The following is an 11801-nucleotide window of genomic DNA, read 5'->3' as shown; positions in this document are numbered from 1 at the left end:
TTTGTGGGTGGGTCGGGTCGACCCACGGGCACGGGCCAGGTCTAATTGATATCATCAGCACTTGAACGTGAGATAGAAGTCTATCTACAAACAGTTAGATGCATCCATATCTGCACATCATGACCTCATGCACATGTTGTAGGTGATGTGCAGAAGATGAGAAGCCCCCAACCTTCTATTTATTTATTATAGTAAAACATAGGAATATTAAGCACTCATGGTATGACCTAGTGGTCGCGGGTTCGACTCACGGAAACAGCCTCTCTACAAAACAAGGGTAAGAGTCCGTGCATTTAGCCCTTCTCAGACCCCCGGAGAATGATGCATTGGGCTGCTCTTAGTAAAACATAAGAATATTAAGCTCCCACTCTTCTATTTATTTATCATAGTAAAATATAGAAATAGTAACATTCACAAGGAGCTTTGGGCATGTTAGTAGCAGCAACAACGGTCCGGTTGCATAGGTACTCTTGGGCAATATCCTGCTGTGGCACCAGCTGAACTGCATCTCTTGGAGCAAGCAAAATCCGATTCGCAACCATCAAGGCAGAATTCGGCGGGGGGCACTGGAATTTTTTCATCTGCAGCAGCATGCTCTGTTTAGGGAAAGATGAAACTCGTTAGATATAATAGAGAAGGAAAAGTTTTGGTCTTCTTTGGAAGAAAGGAAATGAATTCTTATTTGTAATTACTATTATTTTAATACTAAAGCCTTATTTGTTGAAAATTAAATGTCTAAAAAAAAAAAAAAAACCCGTGTTTGTTTTGGGGATTTTGAGAACTGATTTGAGTTCCAAATTGACTGTTTGCCTGAAATTTATGTTAAATTTTGAGTCCAATAAGCAGTTTTCGCCTCACAGTTGGTTCTCAAAATCCAAAACAAAGAGGGCCTGAGAGCGAGCGAGAGAGAGAGAGAGAGAGAGATAGAGAGAGAGTTTACCTGAAACGGAGGATGTGATTGAAAGTATGAGCATTAGGGCCACCAAGAATCGCTTCATTGAATCGAAGGAAGCCATTTCTCAGCTTTACTGGCTCTTGAAAACAACTTACTGATTGGGGGTGTAGAGAGTGCTGGCATTGAGCCAATTTTATAGTGGAGGATGGTGTTGAATCCTTTAGATGTCATTAATTTTCTACATAACTATGACGTAGACTATCCTAATCCAACGTAATCTACCTATGCTACCATATCTAATCTACTACCAAGATGATCTAACATTGAGATCTAAACCCGATCCAACGGTGAAATCTCACATTTTCTAACATACCTCTCTGGTGGTGGTACGAGATTGTTGGCAGAAATTGACCAAGCTTTCTGCCATTATTCATTTCTATTTTTGACCTAGATTTTTACAAAGAAAATTTTAGCCATGACATTTCCATATTTGGCTAAAGATTTCTAGCAAAAATCTCTGTAGATTTCTGGCAAAAATCTGTAGCCAAAGATAGAAATAAATCACGGGCAATGATGGGGTGTAAAGCTCCAGCCTCTCACAGGCCGCCACTTGTCCCAGAGTAGGTGAGCTCCAGCCTCTCACAGGCCGCCACCTGTCCCAGAGTAGGTGAGCTCCAGCCTCTCACAGGCCACCACCTGTCCAGGATACCTGTCCAGGACACCTGTCTTGGACACCTCACCAGGTTTTCCCCTATAAATAGGGGTTCAAAGCTCAAACCAATGGGTAATGCGAAAAATCCTCTCTCCACCCTAAACTCTTAAGACTAGCTCTGCACTCCTGCTCATACTGACTTGAGTGTCGAAGGGCCTATCCGGAGTAAAACCCGGGTTGGTCTTCTGACCTCGCTTGCCTTGTGCAGGACTCAGCCCTCATAGCAGAACTCAGCTACTTCGCTCTCCTTCACTCCGGTCCCTCAGGACTCAGCTCCTCTGGTCATCCAGCTCAGCTCTTACGTCACTGTCGTACCTGTTACCAATTTTCGGTCTAACAGATTGGCGCCATCCGTGGGACCTCGGAACTAAAAGCTGTTCAGATCTCTCACAAAAATGGCAGGGCGGAAGAATGCGTGGGTACCAGCTGCACGGATTGATCAAGCCGTGCTGCCTCGCAGGACCCGAAGTGAACGAATCGCCTCGCTGGTGGTGGCGGCCTCTGCTACAGCTGAGCAGATCCCTGCTACCTGAATCCCCTGCCCACTCCGGAGCAAGTTCAAGCTCTATTTCAACAGATGATAGCTCTCGTTGGGCAGTACCAGCAACTGCTTCAGACGCCTTCACAACCTCCTTCAGAGGCTCCGCGATCTGTCCAAGAAAGGCCAGACATCCACAGGGGAGAGTCATCACGACATGGTGAGGATCGAACTCACCACTCCACCAGACAAGTCCATCACCCCACAGCGAGGCATGCCCGAACAGAGACTCACCGCCGTCAAAGGTCGCGGTCCCACTCCGCACAAAGGCGTCGAGCTCATGAAGATCGTGCACCACCAGTGAAGTCCCGGCCTCGTCGTAGGAGTCCGGAGAGTCAGTCGGGCTCCGCGGCGAGCCAATCTGTGGGAAGAATCAGGTCCTTGGAACGTAGAACGGATCCGCTCCTACAGAGAATGGAGGAAATGGACCACCGAATAGAGGAACTGGCGAATGATCAGGGCCGGCCCGCCTCCAGGGCATTCTCAAGTAGAACGTCGTTCACTAATGATGTCCTGGGTGCCCCAGCACCCAGAGGGTTCAAAATGCCCGCCGTCCCGCAGTATGACGGGACTACTGACCCCGTGGACCATTTAGAGACATTCAGAACAATGATGCTCCTCCACGGCGCCTCCGACGGCTTCATTTACAGAGCGTTTCCAACGACGCTAACTGGTGCGGCAAGAGACTGGTACACCAGAATGAAACCAAACTCTGTCAGTAACTTCGATGACTTCGGGGAGGATCTGGTTCGCCACTTCATGAGCAGCCGCAGGCCAAGGAAAACAACAGCATCCTTGATGGCCTTGCGGCAGGAGGATAATGAACCTCTGAAAGCCTTCGTCCGCCGCTTCAACAGGGAGGCACTTCAGGTGCCAAATCTAGATCCCTCAGCAGCTATGAATGCGCTCCTCGCGGGTGCTAGGTCTAATGATTTCCGTCGGGCTGTCGCTCGACAAAATCCGCTCTCACTGGCAGACCTCATGGCCGGGGCAGAGGAGTATATAACGGTGGAAGAAACGCTGGTAGCTCTTAATTTAAATCGAAGGATAACCTCTGAAGAGAAAAATCCCCCCAAGCAGCGCAGGGAGGATAAACCCCCGAGAAGAGAGAAGTCCCCACTTCCGCAAAGAAGAGGAGAGAACTTCACACCCCTCAACACCTCCATAAAACATATATTGGCTGCGATCAGCGAAGAGGAATTCGTGAAGTGGCCTGCTAGAATGATCTCCAAAGGAAACATGAGAGATCCATCAAAATACTGTCGGTTCCATAAGGACCACGGTCACGACATAGATGAGTGTTGGCAGCTCAAAGAGAAAATTGAACAGCTGATCGGCCGGGGTTATTTGAAAAAGTATATCTGAACTGACGGCCGCAAGCAAGAGCGCAGGGTAAAGAGCCCCGAGGCCGCAGCCCTCGAAGATCACAGCCGCCTCCTGCTCGGAACAAAACTCCTCAGCCGCCCAGTACGCAGCCAGAGGCACCTCGATCTCAGCCAAGGGGGGTCATTGGTACAATCATGGGTGGAGCTGCCGCTGGGGGCACGTCCTCCGCTGCCCGCAAAGCGTATGCACGACGGATCAACGCCGTGCACACGACCAGCAAGAAGACAAGAACAGAGAATGAGATCTCCTTCTCAGATGCAGATTTGGACAACCTCATACTGCCTCACGACGATGCACTGGTGGTAACCATGCTCGTCGCCAACTGGGAAGTAAAGAAAATCCTCGTTGACAACGGGAGCTCGGCGGATATCTTGTACTATCACGCCTTTCAGAAGATGATGATAGGTGACGACCGCCTGAAGCCGGCAAACTCAGACCTGTTTGGCTTCTCCGGAGAGGTTGTGAAAGTAGAGGGGAAGATTGAGCTCCCAATCCTTGTCGGAGAGCCACCTTGCCAAGCGTTCGCCATGGTCAATTTCCTAGTAGTAAGGGTCACTTCGGTCTATAACGCTATCTTAGGGCGGCCTGGCCAGAACCTGATCCGTGCGGTCGCTTTAGCGTATCACCAAAAAATGAAGTTCATAACCCCCAACGGCGTGGGGGAAGTTCGAGGAGATCAACCTCAATCGAGGGAGTGCTATGCAATGGCACTCAAGGGCAAAAATGCAGTGAAATCACTGCCAATCGAACTGCTCGATGTAAGAGACGAGCTCAGGGGAACACAACCCGCTGAAGACCTCATCTCCATCCCACTATGCCCAGAGGATAGTGAGAAAGTCGCTCTGATCGGTTCCTCTCTCAGCAGCAGCACTCAGCACCAGCTCACTGAGTTTCTCCAAGACAATGCAGATGTCTTTGCATGGGTACCCGCTGATATGCCCGGCATAGACCCAGAGATCAGTACGCACAGGCTTGGTGTTGATTCAACCTGTAGACCGGTTAAGCAGAAAAGGAGGCATTTTGCTTTTGAAAGGCGACAAGCGATAAAGGAAGAAGTGGAGAGGCTTTTGAAGGGTGACTTCATTCGCGAGATTCGATATCCGGACTGGCTGGCAAATGTAGTCCTAGTCAAGAAGACAAACGGAAAGTGGAGGACCTGCGTCGACTTCACCAACCTAAATAAGGCCTGCCCTAAGGACAGCTACCCGCTCCCAAAGATCGATCAACTTATCGACGCCACTGCGGGTCACGAATTGTTGAGCTTCATGGATGCCTTCTCCGGATACAACCAAATCAGGATGTACGAATCAGACATACCGAAGACCTCCTTCGTCACAGATCAAGGGACTTATTGCTACCGTGTTATGCCCTTCGGCCTCAAAAAATGCCAGAGCTACTTACCAAAGGCTGGTGAACAGACTCTTTCAGCACTAGATCGGCTGCAACATGGAAGTCTATGTGGACGATATGCTGGTCAAGAGTCGCAGTGCGCAGGATCATGTATCTGATCTCAGAGAAACATTTCAGGTCCTGAAAAAGCACAGCATGAAGCTTAACCCCACCAAGTGCACTTTCGGAGTCAGCTTGGGAAAAATTTTGAGGTTCATGGTAAGCCAACGAGGGATAGAAGCAAATCCAGAGAAGATTAAAGTTGTGATGGAGCTCACTGCTCCAAAAACTATCAGAGAAGTTCAGCGGCTCACGGGAATGATAGCCGCGCTGGGGCGCTTTATCTCCAAGTCCGCGGAGAGGTGCCTGCCTTTCTTCAGCGCAGTCAGAGGACTCAAGACTGCACCCTGGATGGAGGAATGCCAGACCGCATTCGAGGAGTTGAAGAAATACCTGTCCTCCCCACCACTATTAACAAAACCGGAGCCGGGTGAGGAGCTATTTCTGTATCTCTCCATTAGCTCCACGGCTCTGGCAGCTGTCCTTGTCCGCGAAGAGCACCGACAGCAAAAACCTATCTATTATGTCAGCAAGGTTCTTCACGACGCAGAAACAAGGTACCAGCGGGTCGAGAAATTGGCTTACGCACTGGTAATGGCAGCCAGGAAGTTAAGGCCTTACTTTCAAGCCCACACCATAAAAGTCTTGACTGATCAGCCACTCCGGCAAGTACTCCATCGACCAGATATCTCCGGGCGACTTGTGAAATGGATCGTGGAGCTAAGCGAGTTCGATATTCAGTACGCGCCTAGGCCAGCCATCAAGGCACAAGTACTAGCAGACTTTGTAGCTGAATGCACCATCCCCCAGCAGTTCGTCGATTCTGAAGCTGTGCAGCTCCCAGTCGCGGAGAAAGCAGCCCCTAAAGAATGTATAGCAGAGGGAACAGAAACATAAATCATTCATCCGCCAGCCGAGCAGGGCTCCACGACCAGCGCACTAATCTAGGAAGTACATGTCGACGGGTCTTCAAACAAAAGTGGTTGTGGAGCTGGCCTCATCCTCACCGGACCTGATGACTTCATTGCGGATTATGCCTTAAGATTTGGATTCCGCGCATCCAATAACGATGCAGAGTATGAAGCTCTCCTTGCCGAATGAGCCTTGCAATCCAAACCGGCGCCCGGAACTTAAAAGCATACTGCGATTCTCAGCTAGTCGCAAACCAGATTCAGGGGGTCTACGAAGCTCGAGACGAGCGTATGATCAAGTACCTCGCCAAAGTCCGCCTACTCACCAGCAAGTTCGAAAGTTTTGAGGTCATCAGAGTCCCCAGAACAGAAAATGCCAAGGCGGATGTGCTGTCAAAACTGTCTGCCTCCGGATATACCACCCTTGGGAGCATACGTATGGAGTTCCTGCAAAGATCCAGCATCGAAAGCAAAACCGAGGAAACAATGCAGGTAGAGAATGAGCCGTGCTGGATGGACGAGATCATCAATTATTTGCGCGATGGTAAACTCCCGGAGGATAAAAAGGAAGCCCGCAAGGTGATACAGAGAGCTGCCCGATTCTCCCTCAGCAGTGACATCTTGTATAAGAGATCCTATACTCTCCCGTACCTGAAGTGCCTTAGGCCGGGTGACGCCGCATACACACTCCAGGAGACGCACGAAGGAATTTGTGGAGAACATCTGGGGGGCAAAGCCCTGGCAATAAAAGTACTGCTCAGAGGTCTGTACTGGCCCACCATAAGGCAGGATGCGCTGAGTCTGGTTAAAAGGTGTGAGAGGTGTCAGAAATTCTCTCCAACCATCCACCAGCCCGTCGTGGCAATGGCTCCAATTATTAGTCCACTCCCCTTCGCAGTATGGGGGATGGACATCCTGGGCCCCTTCCCACCGGCCTCCGGAAAGCGCATGTTCGTGGTAGTAGCGATCAACTATTTTACTAAGTGGGTGGAGGCGGAACCTCTAGCGCAAATCATAGAGAAAAATGTGCAGAACTTCTTCTGGAAATCAGTAGTTTGCAGATTTGGGATTCCTCGTGCGTTGATAACGGACAACGGCAAACAGTTCGATTGCCGGAACTTTCGTAAGTTCTGCTCCGATCTAAAGATTGAACAGAGGTTCACTTCAGTAGCTCACCCCCAGACCAATGGGCAAACGGAAGTGACTAATAGGATCCTGCTTCAGGGAATAAAGAAAAGACTGGATGAAAAAGCTGGCCGCTGGGCAGATGAGCTTTATCACGTCCTATGGGCGTACCGCACTACTCCTCGCACGCCAACCGGTGAATCGCCATTCAACCTCTCCTTTGGAACAGAGGCTGTGATACCGGTAGATATAGGCACTCCGTCTCCCAGGGTCACCAGCTTCAACGAGCAGCTTAACAGTGACGGGCTCCGCGCCAATCTTGACTTACTAGAGGAGATCCGAGAAGAATCTCGAATCCAAGTCGCCGCCTACAAGAAGAGGGTATCCAACTATCATGACTCCAAGATACGTCCCAGAAAATTCCAGACAGGAGATTTAGTCCTGAGGAGAGCAGCCGTCTCCCAACCATTGAAAGTCGGGAAACTCTCCCCGACTTGGGAGGGGCCATATCGAGTGAAAGAAGTTATCCGTCCAGGTAGCTACAAGCTAGAGACACTGGAGGAGCGTCTACTACCCTATGCATGGAACTCCAAAAACCTCAGGAAAGAGGCAGTGTCAACAGCGGTATCAGCAGCAGTTGTAGACACCCCATTTTGACCAGACCCAAATTCGTATTGATTGTGTAAAAACCTGTCCAATGAGTGAGTAGGTGCTCCGAATTTAACCCCAGCGTAGATTAGGGTCCCGTCCAAATCCTCACAAAATTTCATCGAGATTTGAACCCATTCACCCAGCCAGCGAGCCGAGCAGTGCGGACAACGCAATCCGAAAAGGGGGGTTGAACTATCTGCATAAGGGGGGGTGTCCAGTTGAAATGGGGAGGTCGAATTTATCATACATTTCATCAAAACCCAACCGACCGAAGGAAAAGGGGAGAGGGGTCTTCTGATTTTTCGCCCAAACACAGAGATTGAGAGGGAGAAGGGGATCTGGCCAGTTATCTTCTCCGGCAGGTTTCCTACCGGAAATCGGCAATTGGCTCAAGATCCAACCACGCACCTCGTTATCCGAGCGGCACAGAGCATGAAGAAGGAAATAGAAGAGATCAAGGGAAGAGAAATCATTTTCGGTGGAAAATAAGAGAGAGAGGGATAGAGATTAATGGGGTTTTTCTTCTCCGGCAAGGGTGCCGGAGCTCCGATCGTTTCGCACCGCCACCTCTTCATCCCAAATCCCAACCCTTCTTCTTCTTCTTCTTCCTCATCTTCTTCTTCTTTTTCTTCTGCGTCTCTTCCTCCTCCAAGCCGGCCGATTATTGTTAGATCTCAGATCTGAGATCTCAGATTTGAGAAGAGAGGGAGGACGAGGATCTCATTCTGGTAGATGGAGGGAGAGAGAGAGAGAAATTGCAGAGAGAGAGAGAAAGGGGGGGTTTTCTCGTCACTCCTCCGGCAATGGTGCCGGAGCTCCGATCGGCCGGCCACCTCCTCCGACGGCCAGCAACCCCACCTTCTTCTTCTTCTTCTCTGCAAAATCCCAAAAACCCAAACCCCTTTCATTTTTTCCTAAAATCTGTTGCTACCTCCACCTCACCCACCTCCGATCCAATCCCCAGCATCTGAGATCTGAGAAGAAGAGAGAGAGAGAGAGATGAAATTTCTTCTTTCGGCCATCTTCTCCGGGGAACTTGCCGGAGCTCCGGCGGAGCCTTCATCATTTAGGCATTTATGCTCTCTGCCTCGATCAACCTTTGTCATCTCAAATTTCTTCATCTCTATCATGTTCTTGGCCCTGTAAACCCATCTCCGCAGCTCCCACCAAGCTTCGGCCAGCCGCGTTCTCGTCTGTGCGTATTGCCATGGCTGCAAATCTTTATCTTTGGTGGCCTTTCTAGCAGATCTAAGAGGAGAGTTAGGGTTTTGGTTTAGCAAACAAAGAGAAAGAGAAGGAGCTTCGATTAGGGTTTGGGGAAGATTTATTCAGAATCTAAAAAAGAAATTCGACGGTTCTTGCAACTATGTTCATCTTCACCACTGTAAGTAGGTAATTTCCTCTTTTGTTTCAGGGCATTAACCCACTGTAGATGTAAATGTTTTGGTCAAAATCTTTCTGCCTTCCTTTTGGTCTGTACTCCTTTAATGTACATGTTGTTGCTTTGATTTTTTCTTGAGTTTGTGCTGAATTTGAGTATGAAATTGCAAGTCAAATACAAGGTTCAAAGTCCATAAGTTCTTTGATTGGTTCTCAATAAGGACGTGACGGTTCAATGGTTGATTTTTTTTTTTATAATCGAAATGTTCTCCCTTATATGCCTTGGAGATTATTATTCTTATGGCCTGTTAGGATCAGATTGAGGATCAATCATTGGAACCATGATTCTTTGAACTTTGATTTTTGATTTTTGATTTTTGATTTTGTCTTGCCTAAAACTATACAATTAAAAATTCATGTTGTCGTGCTTTAATGTGTATCTACATATAAGTACCTGTCAGAGAAAAACCTTGTGTAACAGCTGTTAGTGACTCTCAAGATTGGGCGATGAAGGCGCTAGCCCAAGCCCATCTTTAGGGGACTCGCTCAATCTAAGTAACGCTCCCCTCTCTTGTTTAGTAGGCCTACTCAACCTTTCAGATATGCCCCCTGTTACGCACTACAATTTGTATAAATTAGAATTATCGTAATCTTTTGATTTCTTTTTTATATATATTCTTCTCTTGTACTAATCTTTGAGTTAGGTTTTGAAGATGATAATAAATGGACTGCTCAGGTGAGACTCTCTTAAGGTTCATACACTTGTCTTTTATTTAAATAAATTGTTTTAGGAAAGAAGGAGATCAGATGACTACTCTATTCGATATTATCGACATGAGTACTGTCTGATCTCAAGGCGGGCATAGAAATATTATCCTGTGTATTTGTGATATCAGATGATTACTTTAGCATCATCTGATTTCACCCCCATATTGGGGCAGTGGTACTTGTGGTTGGGCATAGAAGTGTTTAATATTGTTTTTACTTTATTAGGCTATCCAGCGGCTGGTCTGGACTAATTAATGTTGTTTATCATTTTATGATTGCTGCATGTTGTGCACTCTTTAGTTGTAAATCTTACTTTGCGGATATTTGATTTGTTTTTTTATAATAATTGAATGAAATTTGAGTTTACTTAGTAACCTTTTTCTTCTCTCTTTGGATAGACTAGCGTAGTCTTCTAGACTTCTTTAGATAATAGAGCCTGTACTAGGAGACATACTCTGTCTCGTTAGGCAACCCTCCTTTGGAGGCAAGCCTCAGTTGTAGAATCCTCTCTGAGATTGCACCTCAGTTTGTTCTTTTGTTAATTAGAGACCAATTTGGTCAATTAGTTGTCTTAGCCTCGCTTCCCCCTTTGCAAGGACAATGATAAGGTTGCTTAGAGCCCATCTTTGTGTGTTTAGGAGACCCGTCCGGTCTCATTCTCTCGTTAATCCTCTTTGTGCGCCGTTTGGTTTTGGAAGAATACCCTACTCGGCTTGGCTTCATACCCCTACCCTTATGGGTATTGGGTTGCACATTTGTTGCACCCTGAGAGCTAGGTAGTTGTCCGGCCCGGTTGGGTGTTTTACCTTTGCCAAATATACACAAAGTCTCTTATTTCCTTTTAGACCCGCCCGGTCTCATTCCCTTGCTAAACCTCCTCTTAGTGCGCCGTTTGGTTTTGGAAGAACACCCTACTCGGCTTGGCTTCATACCCCTACCCTTATGGGTATTGGGTTGCATATTTGTTGCACCCTGAGGGCTAGGTAGCTGTCCGGCCCGGCTGGATGTTTTTTACCTTTGCCAAATATGCACAAGGTCTCTTATTCCTTTTGCTTGTAAGCTTCTCCTTAGTCGATAGTCCATTCGCATAGGAGTCAGCCTTGATTAGAGAGTCTTTGACTCATTCATCCTTTAGATAGTGTTATTAGAGAGTCTTTGACTCATTCGCCTTTTAGGTGGCGTTATTAGAGAGTCTTTGATTCATTTGTCTTTTCAGGAGTGTTGTAGGAGAGTCTTGGATTCATTTGTCTTTCAGGTGTTGTTATTAAAGAGTCCTGACTCAATCTTTCTCTTTTAGAGAGTCTTTGACTCATTTATCCTTTAGTCGGTGTTTTTGGAGTCTTTGACTCGTGTTTTCTCTTAGAGAGTCTTTGACTCGTATATCCTTTAGTCGGTGTTTTTGGAGTCTTTGGCTCGTGTTTCCATCTTTTAAAGAGTCTTTGACTCGTATATCCTTTAGTTGTTGTCAGTGGAGTCTTTCACTCGTGTTTTCTCTCTTAGAGAGTCTTTGACTCATGTTCTCTTTCCTTTTAGAGAGTCTTTGACTCATTCGTCCTTTGGATGATTTTGCTGGAGAGTCCTTGACTCGCTCGTCCTTTAGATAGTGTTATTAGAGAGTCTTTGACTCATTTGTCCTTTTAGGAGTGTTATTAGAGAATCTTTGATTCGTTTACCTTTGCTTTTGATAGTGTTATTTGCTTAGGGGTTTCCCCTATTTGCCCTAGGGTTTAGCCCTAGGATTTTGCTTTGTATATTCCCTTAGGTCTTTGACCAAAAGGGTGGAAAACTCTTTAAATTTCAAAAACATTGGAAAAAGTTTTAAAATCCAAAAACATTGAATATTTTAAAAATTCAAAAAAAAACATTAAAAATTTAAAACATAAAAAACATCTGAAAAACCTTAAAAAGCCTAAAGTGTTGAGTGTTTTAAAATTAGTAGTTAGAGAGTTCGTTTCGAACTACGTTGGCTTGATCCTCTTCCACGAG

General features: G+C 47.0%; 1 long non-coding RNA gene across 1 annotated transcript; it reads right to left on the bottom strand.

Moving 5' to 3' along the window:
* Positions 1 to 350: 350 nt before the first annotated feature.
* On the bottom strand, positions 351 to 1082 carry LOC143861696 (uncharacterized). Its single transcript, XR_013239986.1, has 2 exons — positions 941 to 1082; positions 351 to 596 (listed from the first exon to the last, which is right to left on the bottom strand). It is a non-coding gene; the product is annotated as an uncharacterized LOC143861696 (long non-coding RNA).
* Positions 1083 to 11801: the final 10719 nt, after the last annotated feature.

This window comes from Tasmannia lanceolata, unplaced genomic scaffold (genome assembly GCF_043159265.1).
Source record: "Tasmannia lanceolata isolate RefF3 unplaced genomic scaffold, GAP_Taslan_0.1 ptg000037l, whole genome shotgun sequence".
Classification (NCBI taxonomy): Eukaryota; Viridiplantae; Streptophyta; class Magnoliopsida; order Canellales; family Winteraceae; genus Tasmannia; species Tasmannia lanceolata.
Note: the sequence above shows the minus strand (reverse complement) of the source record. Positions and strands in the feature narration are given on the sequence as shown.